General features: G+C 41.1%; 1 protein-coding gene across 4 annotated transcripts in view; it reads left to right on the forward strand.

Annotated features, from left to right (window-relative positions):
• The window catches only part of LOC124616179 (oxysterol-binding protein-related protein 9), a 504,981-nt gene that overhangs the window by 269,273 nt on the left and 221,754 nt on the right, over positions 1–13,954 (forward strand). The window lies entirely within an intron of this gene.

Consider the following 13,954-nt stretch of genomic DNA (forward strand, 5'->3'; position numbering starts at 1 on the left):
AAACCTTGATAGTGGCACCCCTGTATCTCCACCCTCCCCTCGAGCGTTTGAGGTAGGATGTAAAAAAAAAAAAAAAAATCGTTTTGTAACGCACATCTTTTCGAAGCGTCTGATATACAAACCATATATGTTCGAGAACATGTAAGACGTGTTACTTAGTCTGGAGTGTGCCGAAATGCAGTGCCACGCCTCTTCACGCAGTACTCTTCCATCACACGTCTCTGTGTTTCGCTCTTTGGAATTTAAACCTATATATTTTGTAATGGAAGCCATAAAACCTATATTCAGGACAGTGGAAATTAAAATGCCCAGTGATGTATCTCCTGCCTCCAATCGGCCAGTTCGACATCCTACCTCACTTTAAATAGCTCAGAGTTAAAACTGGATGGAATTATTTGTTGCCCAGAGAATAAGAACTCTTCAGAAAATTTGCACTCCTTATTGCCCAATAGCTAATAACTTTCTCTTTTGAGTGACATAAAATTAAATGGAGGAAACATGGAACCAGTAACAGCGAGAGACAAGCAAGACAGCACACATTTCTTCAACCCTTAGGTCCCAGGATTTTTTCTCTCTAATCTTGCTACAGCTTTACCTGGCGTGCTTGCCTCTCTGCAAAAGAATCCATTACCTCATCAAAGTTCATCAAACGTTTTGCTACATGAAAAATCAACATTTCATTGTCGAATACTGAAAAAGATGATAGTATGGGTAATACCCAAGACTGATGTTGTTCCTTGATTCGATTATGTCTGTTTTGTCAGTCTCCTTGATAAAACGAAATATGTTTTCCTAATATTGCAGCGATTGTAACACACGCTAAATAAGCAAGACTCATATCCACATATTCAAAAATCAACTTATGATTCATTCAGAAAACAACTTAGAATGTAGTCAAAAATGTTCAGGAAGAAACTGGGATGTGTTTCAAAATTATATGAATAATCGCTAGACCAACGTTCCTGAATGCTAGGCACTTTGTGAAACAGGGTTTTTTCAAGAATATAAATTTGGCACTCCGGTTTGCCAGCTGGATCCAGGCTTCTTCCTTCAAGCGACAATGACCAGCTTACTGCCATTTCAAGGTATTCAGTTGTCCATTATGTGAGTGATCTTTGTTATTTGTCTGATATCAACTACTTTCATTCTGCCTTTGTGTAGCCCAATATCAATGTTTCTATTCCTCTTTGGACTACTTTAAGTTTTCTGACAATGAACTCATTTAATGTCCATGCCTCTTAGCTATAAAATATTATTGGCAGTATACATGGGTCCTTCGGCTCCTCCAACCTCTTGGACTTGGTGCAGTGGGTAGTAATAGTCAGAAAATTGATTGTTAAACAGTGTATTGAGCTTTCTAGTCTAAAAGTCCATCCACAATATTAATTCCAGTATTAACCCAATGAAATTTCTTATTTGTACGTTGATATTTTAATAAAAACTTGAATTAGGATAAATTATTTAATTGTTTAATTTACTTAAGTACAGCAATACGAGAAATGGACTGAGTTGGCAACACGACAATTGGAAAAAAAAGGTGCTTTTGCAATACATTACCATGAATACGACAGAGCAAAGTAGCAACATATACGTCGAAAACATAGTGAATAATAGCATATTACAATTGAAAACGACAATTATTTACCGAAATGCCTCATGTAAAATATAAATAAAAAGAAAATCGCAGCAGATAAGTTGCCACATAAACAGTCCTGCTGTTTTTAGATTCACAGGCTTCCTCCAACCATTTCGGATGGAGCAAATAAAATTTTACAATTCATTTTGTTATTTCCTTGGTTCTATTGACTTCAACTACGTGACACACTGTTCAGCGTTATTATTAAAACATAGGTTAGTACCAGACATGGGTATTTTAGTTTGACGCGTAAAACACGGCAACTTCAGTCGAATAATTGAAAGATAAAATACATGAGTGGGTACCACAATGCGTACTACACGATTCTTCGCGCGTCGCATTCGTTATTTGTTTCTATTGACCCGTCGCAAGGAAGCGCCACCGTCTGCTGCAACCGTCGCACGCCCTGGTGGTTAAGTGCCGAAGTGTATGTGACAGTTGCCGCGCGTCGGCACAGCTTTGTTGGTGTGGTAATGTTGCTGGCGTGACGTACGTGAGTAGTAGTTACAAATAATTTAACATAAAAACGGCTGTCTCACCCAGTGTGACTGTGTACACCACAAGGCAAGATGAATCTCGGTTATGTCGTGGTCTTGATTGGAAAAGAGTCTTCTTTATAGAAAAAGTTGCGAGTTGCCTGTGTTGTGGGTATATTAAAACTTATTTAATCGTTGTTGCTCCCAATTTGAGACAAGATAGTTGTGATATTCTGTAATAACAGCAGTTTCGCAGCGACTTTCTTTGTTTTCCATGTAGTTGGTGCACAGTCAGTGTGCTGTAGTTGTACCGCGCCTTTTCTGTTACCTCTACGTGTGCGTCCATCCGGTGGAAAGCTACAGTTCGGAAAGAAAGACCGCCGCTTGGGTTAACCGATAGGGAATAAGAAAGAATGATAAGCAACAGCATTTATACGACTTTTTCTTCTCGCATTGTCATCGTGTCTCAAAAAACGCTCATGGTACCATGCCATCAGATTAGGTCATCTGTCAGTTTTCTTCTATATGCAGTATACGCTTGATGTTAATAGAATTGGTTTCTTGTTAAATTACGCGAGAAGTTTGTTGACAGCTTTATTAGCCCACACAGTTGTATGCCTTAGCGAGTGCGCCCTGTTAAGTATGTGGATGTGGTAAATTCTGAGTAACAATCAAATTGAAAATAGGCAATTAAAGAAGCCGTATGTCTTCGAAAAAATTACCATGAAAATAATTTATTCGTTCAACCCCAGCTCTTGGTTCCGCATTTGTTTTTCAAACCGAAACTACCTGTATCCCAGTATTAGTAAATGGAATAGTTAAAGAGTTCTTTTGCAGTGTGTACAGCAAAAGGGGCGCCCACCATATTTTTTAAGCTGAGTAGCTAAAAAGTGGTTGCGGTGGACCACCCGTCAGCAGCACCCGGATTTGAAACTGGGGTAGTGACAGTCTTCTCAGAAAATAAGTTAGATTTTTCTTCATAACATTTTCTGCATGCTAGCACGTTTATGGGAATATCATTAAGACATGTCATTTTCACAGCTTTGCGTATAACCACATGAGAAGCGTTAAAAAGCCTTGCAAAGAACAATACGTCGCCGCACTGCAAAATTTAGCTGACTATAACTGACTTTATAATCACACTTGTGCTGGAATGTAGCTGAGAATTACAAAATGCAGAGGTAACAATGGTACTAAGAGGCACGATTATTTACTGCTACGGGAGACGCATCACAAATTTTTGTTTAGTATTTATCGTCTTAGGTACTGCGCAGCTTGGTCATTGCACTACATTTAGTTACTCTGGAACCTTTTTACAACCACTTGCATAGATCATTTGTACCAGACAGTAAATATCTGTCCACCATTGTCTTACAATTAGGACGCTGCTTGGTTTTGGCAATATTCTTGAAGACTGACTGCACTTGTTGTGTACTATTAGTTTTGTAAAGTAGTGTAGAGCGTTAGAGGTGATTGACCAGTACTCGCAACATAAAAATAAAAGTTGGCTCGTGCTAGTAGTTGGCTTAATTAATGCATGTATCCCTTTCTTAACGTGACTATTATAACGTAAAATTTTTTGTTGAAGGTGCTAAATTTCACAACGTGCAGCCAGTATATGCGATAGAATGAGTAGTGGTAAAGCCCTTTGCATTGTAAACAGCAGCGGCCATTTACATAGGATCTACTGAAGGCATATTCGAAAGTATTTCTTTGTCACGAGAAAATACGTTTACTCGCAATCCAATTAAAAGATCTTTAAAATTTATTGTTGTTGTGTAAGATGAAGAAATGTCACTCTTAAAATCGAGAAAACTTATACTTCAGGAGGAAGTTAAAATTTTATTGGGCTGATATTTATTTGTACCCCAATCGCATTACCACGGGAAATCACTACATGGGTCATGAAGTATTACAGTTCTATCTGTGTCCCGCCACTCATTTTTATAGGAACGGTCGAGAAAGAGTGACAGTTCTGCGGATCATATGGTAGAAGATGTGCTAAAAATGTAATTGAAACAAGTTTTCTTGTTTGGCTGTTGCATTCGTTCAGCGGTATGTGGCACGTAGCATTGCTTTCAAAGGTGATAAATATTTTGGTGCCCATTTTGTGCCCATCTTTCGTGAGAAACGGTTAAATTTAACGTATTCTTTCATTTTATTCTATTAGTTGGTACATGTTGTTCATAACGAAGGATTAATGTTGATTGCGACGCCTGTACACGTTTCACTATCGAGTGCGGAAAAGTGTTTCGTCCTCAAAGTTTTTCGTGTTTTTCTTTCATCTTGCGTTATTTCTTATACTTACTGCCAAATTTGAAACAGGAGAAACTGCCGTTCCTTTTTTTGCGGTAGTAATAAGAACGAGATGCCACGACCTGCAAGGTGTTGCTGACTTCTATTCAAAGATGATAAGTGGCCTCGCTGCAATGTATGCTTAAGTGTAAAATTCTAGCCGCCTACTCCCCTATTGAAAATGAAGTAAATTATATGTTCCAGTAATTTTTTTCCTTTGCACTTATTGCGCGTCTTGCCAGATTTTCTTGTTTCACAGTACAGTGACACTGTCATTTCGTTTTTTTCTACGATTGTACATTGTGAATATAATTGTGGTTCTAGAAATAATTTTATAGAATTGAAAAAATGTTTGTTTATAACAAAAATACCTCATCTAAGTTTCTGTTAGCTGGACTGCTAAACTAAGGACAAGGTCACCGAGAACACGTTTTAGTTGTAACGTCGTAATGTGTGTTTCAAAAGACATTTACGCGCTCGTAAAAGCGCTATGTTTTAATATACGATCCACGATTTCATAGAGCGTGCTTTGCGCCTTACTGATTTGTTAACTATATTCACTGCTTCAAACGAGGACTATGGCGTAAGAGTGCTGCTGAAGATTTCTTTTCCCTTCACGTACGCTGTCCGTTCACATAACGTGACCATCTGTCAAAAGCCTGAATCTTTTGCAGCACGAAAAGTGCAGGAGTCATTCAGGTTCTGGAAGGTACCGCGAGGGATATGGAGCCATCCCATGCGTCGTGAACAGCTGCGCAAGATTTCTCCGTTGAGTATCCATGGCGTGAATAGCCGGATAGAGATGGTTCCACATATTCTCGATTAGATACAAATCCGGGGAGGTCAGTGGCCAGGGTAGTACAGTAAACTGATCCTTTGAACCACGCACATACACTTAGAGCTGTGTGACACGTTGCATTGTCATGCTCGTAGGTGCCATCGTGCCGAGGAAAAACCAAACTGCTTGTTTACTTCTGTTAATTCATTTTGCCTTCCAGAATGACGATGTCACCCAGTGAATGCCTCGAAAACATTTCCCAGATCATAACTTTCCCTCCACCACCCTGGACTCTTCCGACGATTGTTGCAGGGTGTTCGCTTTCAGACGTTTCACGCCGCTGCAGCATAGAACGCGATTCATCGGAAAAGGCCACCTGTCACCACTCATTCTACTTCCAGTCACGGTACTGGCGCTCAAATCCCAGTCTTCGTCATCGATGAACAGCAGTCAGCATGCGTGCGTGGACCGGGCGCCTCTGGCGGAGGCCCTTACACAGCAAAGCTCTCAGAACGGTCGTTACGGAGACACTGTCGGCAGCCCTTTAGTTCATCTTGGCGGTCAGTTGCTCAACAGTTGCACGTCTGTTCTCCCGTACACATCTTGGTAGTCGTTTTTCACCCCTGCTATCAATGGCTCATGGTGCATACCAGTTGCCTCGGCGCCGGTTTTGGACAACTCCATTTTGACATGCACAGTATACTTCAACCACGCACGCAAATGGTTTACAGACTGAGCCATTTCGGAAATGCTTCCACCCTTGGCCCGAAAGCTAGTGATCATACCCTTCTGGATGTTAGATAAATCACTTCGTTGCCACATTAAGACTACGACTGCACTATTTTCCGCGTCTCCCGGACACACTTTACACCTTGCAGACAGTCATCCTAGCACAGCAAAAGTAAAGAATTTTAAAGTGTTCTGCGATTTCAATGGTTATCCTACCATTAATAAAGCAAACGTGCTCATCTTTCGTTCTCCACCCCGTTCCTTAGTGATCCAATGAACTTGTTCCAGTAGTCAGTCTTCAAATCAGAAAATGTAAAGCTTCTACGGTAGGCTGCGTGAAATGCAAAGTAAGAAGTAGGCTATAATTTGTCCACTTGGATTTAGATCGAATTGCATGTTGAAGCCTCATTTTGTGACTGCTGTTACTCTGCAGAGGACTGTAAAGATGCCCGTGAATCACTTTACAGGTTAGATAACGAAAAGTTTGAATTCTGTGGGAAGCGCAATGGGGAGTGCGCAGTCCATTTTTCATTATTTCTGGATTATGTAGTTATCATATGGCTTCAGAATTATCTCCGAGTACAGTGACAAGTTAATGACTTCCAGGAAATTCCTTAAAGATATTTTAACATGGTCATGCGATTTTTATGGCGTACACGACGAATTCAGGGAAGCAAGATGAGACTCGTGAGGGACGCCCTGTGCCTCTCCGTTTTGTAATTTGATTGGAGTACTCTAACTGAAATTCTAAAGATAGAATGGATAATACATGGAATGAAAAATTATAGATAACTTATGCGAGAAAGAGACTGCAGACTGCAGGTGTAAAAGTCGAACTACATGAAGAGAAGCAGTAGTTGATAAAGGAGTGACACAGGATTGTAGTCTCTCCACTGTGGTATTCAATCTGTACAAGGACAAATTCGGAGAGGAAACAAAAGTTCAGGGGGAATAAATAAAACTTTGGGGGTTCCCGACGAAATTGTTAATTCTGTCAGACAACAAAGGTCTTACGAAAGCCGCTGAACGGAACAGATGTATTGAAAACAGGTTTAATATGAACATCAGCTATAGTAAAAATTAAGGTAATGCAGTGTAGTCGAATTAAATTAGGCAAGGCTGATGAAATTAGAATATAAAAATTTGGAAGTGAGATGTTAAATGTGGTACATGAGTTTTGCAATTTGGGCACCAAAATAACTGTGACCGAAGCAGAGAGGATATAAAACGCGGACGGACAATAGCAAGAAAATCATTAATGAAAAAAAGGACTTGTTAAACTCGAATATAAATTTAAATTTTAGGAAATATTTTCTGAAGGTATTTGTATTGAATGTAACGTTTATAAACAGAAAGTTGAAGATAAGCAGTTCTGACAAGAAGAGAATAGAAACTTTTGATATGTGGTGCTATAGAAAAGTGCTGATGATTAGAGGAGTAGATCGAATAACTAATGGGGGCGGGGGGGACTGAATCAAATTGGGGAGAAACATAACATGACTAAAAGAGTGAAGAATGGATCTGTTGTTAACACACATTCTGAGGCGTCAAGAAATTGTAATTTCGTGTGTGAGGGAAAGGTATGTGTGTGGTGGTGGAGGGAGGGGGAGATTGTAGATGAAGAGTATAGCTGAACTGCAGTTAAGTACTGAATAGGTTCAAATGGATGAAGGTTGTAGTAGTTACACAGAGATGAAGAGAATTGCACAGAACAGACTAGGTTGGGAGACTGCATCAAACCAGTCTTCGGACTGCGGACCACAACAGTAATTACGTGCTTCCCATGTTATGAGAGAGTAGGTGACTGACTGTAGAGGTCATAGAACTTATACGGTGAGTGGCTCGAACGTACGCAGTGAAGGGCTGCAATTCCTATCTGGTGACTCGGAGACAAAGTATGACTCGGCCGTTCGTGAGCTGCGTGATGAATCATTCATGATACGATACGGAAGTTTTCGCCACTTGCCAGTTAAGGTACGGTACTGTACGTTGCAACATAATCAAAGAAATATCATTGAGAATTCTAGTAGCAACAACGTCAGTTAAACTGCTGGCCCGGATTGTGTAGACTGTAGAATAGATTCAAATATTTCTTTCAGAAGCAAGCGCATACGAAACAGGATATGATGCTCCATTTGTTTTCCGCCTGTTAAGCTGCGTTACTGTTATTCGCTGTGTAACATAGAAAATTGTTTTTAATCTTCCTGGGTTAGCTTCATTTTCGTTACAGATGCAAAACGAAAAGGTGAAGATAGTCTGTTGTGGTAGTAATCATAATCGTTAATGTCGACATGTTTTGCCGAAACTTCTTTCATGCAAGTGCTATTCGAAATCTGTTGTAATCATAAACTGAAAATACGCCTCTATGATACCCAGTTCATAGCTGTCATTTGAAATTTGCATCCTTGTTGTAACATGAGAGTTCGATTATTATTACCAGGCATTTTTCCCTTGTTATTAGTGTTCTGTCCTTAGTTCGATTATACTTAACGCCAGCATTGCTTGATAATAATTTCGATGTAGACGAGACGTGATACGCTAATATTCCTTCCACACATTTAAACGGCAGATTTTGCGTATTCCGAGTGAAAACGTCCCACTCTTTAGGATTACGCAGATCGCCATTGTGACACATAATGTAGCACGCGGAACAGAGAGCATTGAGTCGCGTGGCGGCAACACAGGATCCGAGAGGGTTATTCATTAATAGTCTGTACGGCGAGGGCGCTAAGAGATTCAGGGCTGCCCTAAAGCTCTCTGAATGGCTTCGCCTAGCGGTTTGCTGTCCCGCGTTATTGACGCGACCACCGCCAGCGCAATCCTTAAAATGAAATTTTTATTCCCTAAATTTTGAGTGACTGCGCGTAGACATCCCCTTTCTTTCCCCCCTCCCCCCCTCCCCTCGTTCTCTCTCTCTCTCTCTCTCTCTCTCTCTCTCTCTCTCTCTCTCTCTCTCTCTCTCTCACACACACACACACACACACACACACACACACACACACTCTCTCTCTCTCTCTCTCTCTCTCTCTCTCTCTCTCTCTCTCTCTGTCTCACACACACACACACACACACACCGAGCGCATCCTTCCATCTCGTTCTGTTCCATGTTTGCGGATTACAATTAAAAATTTTCATTCATTTAAGCTAGAATTAAGAGTAAATAATAAAAGTATACTATAGTTTACAATAACCCCTCATATAGCCATTTAATTCAGATCCGAAGTCACACAGGTAACATAAATATATCAATCCAAAATATACATTGTTTTAACTGGAAAAGACGACTTGCTGTATTTACAAAACAGCATCTATCGAGTAGTTCTTTTGACAAATACTGTTTGCAAGCAGCTGCCACAGCGCACAGCTCTCCACGGCGATAAACAAATCGCTGTAAAATCTAGGTCTCCTATAAAAATCAAGTAAAAGTGAAATTCTCTTATGGCATAATAGGTTTAGTGTGTACGCATGTCCAGAATGGCTCATTTAACAACTGATGTTTATTACCAAGCGTCTACCTCGGTAACGGAAATCCAGATCCAGTTGCAGGTTGCCTACCTTAAATGGTTCCAGGGGCCACGAAAATTTGATAAGGTCTTTCCTATAAATAGTAATCCAATTTAAAATGCTGACATAATTTACTCATTAAGATGTATAATCCTATGTGGAAGGTTCAACACAGTAACACAAGTATTACGGTTATAAACGGTGTACGATATAGACGGTGTAACCAAATTCCATTTACAGGCTTTGAAGACTTGTGGTGGGAATTGAGAGGTTAACTTCAGGATAGGAACTACTGTACAATTTTTCCGCTACACCGAAAACAACATAACACGATCCACTTTTGAACTCTTGATTCGTGCTGCTTGCCGTCTGGGCTCACTTTTAAGTAGGGCTCAGTGTGTGACGACCACCGGCGTCAATACAAATACGTTACCTCCGTTCCACGTTCCGTTATACACGATCACGAATAGCTGGTGCTCCACCATCTGAGCCGGCCGAAGTGGCCGTGCGGTTAAAGGCGCTGCAGTCTGGAACCGCAAGACCGCTACGGTCGCAGGTTCGAATCCTGCCTCGGGCATGGATGTTTGTGACGTCCTTAGGTTAGTTAGGTTTAACTAGTTCTAAGTTCTAGGGGACTAATGACCTCAGCAGTTGAGTCCCATAGTGCTCAGAGCCATTTGAACCATTTTCCACCATCTGAGCCAATAGGCCTCGGACGGATGCCACAGGGGTCTCGTAAATCAATTATTTCATGTGACCTCACAAGTAGTAATCCAGCGGGTTCAAGTCGGAAGACCATGCAGGCAAAGCAGTCGGGCGACTACGACCTGTCCATTGCTGCGCAAATCGTTGATGCAGATGATGATGATGATGATGCAGGTAACATATGATGTGTTGCACCCTCGTGCTGGAACCACGTTTTATAGCTCTCACAGTGAAACATCTTCCAAGAGTCCGAGCAGTACTCCGTCAAGAAATCGCAAGTACGCGGCAGCCGTGAAATTACATAGGCACCTTCCCATTATAGTGCGACCCACACCTAGCTACTTCAGCCACCGATCCATGTTCGAAGTAATAAACTGGTCAAAAATCGACTTATGAAACAGGTAGTACACTGACAAAGCAAGTTTAACATTTAATGATGCCTGTGGCCGCATACGTGCTAGCGAGCGCTGTGATTGGTCGACAAAGCTCGTTCCGCGCATGCGTAAAAGGTTTCAGCGCATCTATCGCCGTGAGCCGGGGCACGAACGAACCCCCGTATTGTTGCTAAACAGTCGATCAGAGAAGCAGCATTCTCCGTCACTAAACTGTGTATACGTTCTCACTTAGGAACCGCAAAGGCTGCTTGGGGATACGACCTGATGTAGAAGTACACGTTTTTCACACGAAAAAAATAGTGATGAATTTGATTTTCACATTTTTATTCAATAATTTTACTCATTATTTTACACGATTTGGTGAAAGGTGGCCGCGGACCCCCTAGAAAGAGCCGACGGACCCGTAAGGGGTCCGCGGACCACAGATTGGGAAGCCCTGCTCTAGTGGATTGACAGCCTCCATTGCCTAATCATATCACTCGTATTCACTTAAATGCAATAACCTCACCCCTGCTTCTTCGATCAAGCCTTGTATGAGCTCGAGTTCATTTAATAAACATTACATCCAGATATATTTTTGGACAGAATGCAGCGAAATCGGTCTGTGTATAGAAAGTACGAAGACGAAAATTATGTAGATATCCACGAAAACAATCGTTGATAACCTGTGGAGTAAGTCCAGCCAATGACATATCGCAAAAGCGTCATTGAAACTGATGTACGGAAAGGGATGTCACCTTTAGAACAGGAATGGCGTCATTCACTTTCACTTTAAACGATCAGTTTGACAAACAGCACTGATACGTGCCCGTAGGAAGAGGAAACTTACTGTGGTATTACTGAACCCAAGAAATACACGCATGTGAAAATGAGAGGCCAAAGTGATTCAATGGATGAGTGTTTCGGGACCTCCCTCACACTTCATTCATTGAGCACATAAAAAGCGATGAGTCACTGCCTCCAGACCTTTCTGTTATAGTGAACGAGTGCCGGATGAACCTGGTTGCAAACAGTGGCATCCAGAAGCCCTTCATGCTGGACAGGCGAAGGGAGGAGGAAGCTACCAGCCGTGATGGGCTGGTAGGCGAAGAAAAGACTCTCAGCAGTATCAACATTTTCCAGGATGAAGCTGAAGATACTGCAGATAATAGAAAGCGATGCTGAGCGCTTGCTTCTAATCGCGCTTTTCAATGGACTAAATAATTGGATGGATCGTTAATTTTATGTTAATGTTTTAAGTGGAATTCTCAGTTCTGAATCTGAAATAGTAGCCTAAATGTCTCGTCTAATGACTCAAAAGTACTAGAGGAGTAACTACAAAATATAAATCAAAGAACATTTTTCATACATTCCAAGGAAACCTTTTTTTTAACCGTTCCGTCATAATGTTAATTGGTAACTGTTAGTTTGATATCCATAGCAGTTGACGTAGAAGGTATATTAAACTCAACAGTTCATATGTCAGTTCTTATCTTTTCTCAGTTTTAGTATGTGGACGCCTCGTGCTACGTATAGCATATATGATGTCTTTTAAATCCTTCATAATTGGGCTCTACACGATGATGCCAAAGTTTAATAATAACTATCTTAAACACAATCCCGGTGAAAAATTGCCCAAGAGCGTAAGCAATAGAAAAAGCCAATAATTTGACCGATTATATGACAGCACCATATACGAACTTCAATGACATGACGCTCCAGTGCATGTGGGTTTGAGGTATCACAGATGCGCCGACGTTTATTTTATTGACTTCTGCACATATAGTGGATTCCCATTGGGGTACGTGGGTTTCTAAACTCAGTCTGGCCATACAGAATCAAGTTTCCCCGATTTCCGTAGATCGCTTAAGGTAGAAGTCTGTTTCTGTGCAGGTGATCAGTCTCAAATGACCGCGTCATCGAAGGGACTAAAGCTCCAGTCTTCCTTCCTTATTTATTTATATGTATGAAATCATCGAAAAGTATTCGTTGTTTAGGAAATGCTCATCATCCAACAAACCTTGAATCAGCTTCTCAGGAATATTAGTTTCAATCTGTTTTGTGGTTTAACTGCATTCGGTTATAACAGTCGAAGTGGATGAAGTTGGAGGCGTGTTAAGGCTCATAATCGTTCGATATTCATAGGTCCACTTTACGTCGACACACGTCTTGATGAGATCGTTGTATCTTCATCGTGTTGTCGGTCTATGTTTTAATTACTGTTTTTAGGAAGAGGGACACCCAACAACACGTTTGTCAGTGGTCGAATTGAAATAATGTTCGGTCAGTTTATGAATTGAAAAAAGAAATGAAATAATATGCGAATAGAAATAATGCGAAAGAAAGGTGTTAAACATTCTAATGAGGAGGACTAGATTCACGATAGAGAGTATATCTTTTCCATACTGTGTTCAGAAAATGCCCCTTTATTTGTGTTAGTGATGTATTTTCAGTTCACTAATTCATGCTTTATAGTTTTTCTTACGCGAACATCGTTATACACGATTGTAGGTATCTGAAAATTCTATAACAGAACTTTAGTCGAAATTGATGCTTCAGATAAAATAAAATGCGTTTTTCTAGAGGCAGTGGATGCCATAATACACTACGAATCTGTAAAGTACCTGGATCAGTTAATTGATATAATGCCTGCATAACAGTTGCTGATTGAGTTTTCTTTATTTATTGCGTGTATATCCGATTCAGAGTACTTTCATATTCAATACCGTCAGCATAAGACGAGAAAGGCTTTGAGACGTATGCCAGTAACGTTTTACATTGCCCTTGAGTAATTTCTCTCCGCGTCAGCTGTGGCGCCATAGACAGCCTTCCCGTTTTCCAGCCTGCTCACGGAAACCAGCGTTGCGGAAACGGCTTGGTGGGGTAAAGGAGGGGAGAGTTTCGGAAACTCGACCTCATCCTTTCCGTGACGTCAGCCCCGATTGGTGACGCCTCGCCGCCGACAGAAAGCTGCCCTGCAGCGCAAGACTATGCCACAAGCACGCTTCAAAAGTCGGTCTCGGCTGATCGCAAAGAAAGCTGCTTAGCGCGTTTGGTGGTCTTGTTTGTCGTAAAGCTTAGCGTCTTCCTACTTGGAAGAACCCGCCTGGCGTCCACCATCTCCCGTTAGCTTCGGGAAGCGAGGACGTAAAGAACCTGCACCTGATGCAGACTTGCCTCTTATGGAAGTTCGACGCTGTTCATGCCTCAGAGAGGTACGTAGCCACAGTGAAGCGAGATCTATAGCACGTTTACTTTGTCCTTAAAGCTTACTTTGAATATAGAACGCATTTGAGGCAAAACTTCAAGGGTAGAATTGTTAAGTATTCAGCATGAAATATTATGCCAGTTACAAACTCACAGCTTCATCATAAGAGCTTCTGTTTCATGTAAGGATCTTCATGGCGATGTCAACACAGCAGAAATGCATATCTGTGGGAGTTATTGTGTATTGTCA

This window comes from Schistocerca americana, chromosome 5 (genome assembly GCF_021461395.2).
Source record: "Schistocerca americana isolate TAMUIC-IGC-003095 chromosome 5, iqSchAmer2.1, whole genome shotgun sequence".
In the NCBI taxonomy this organism is placed as follows: domain Eukaryota; kingdom Metazoa; phylum Arthropoda; class Insecta; order Orthoptera; family Acrididae; genus Schistocerca; species Schistocerca americana.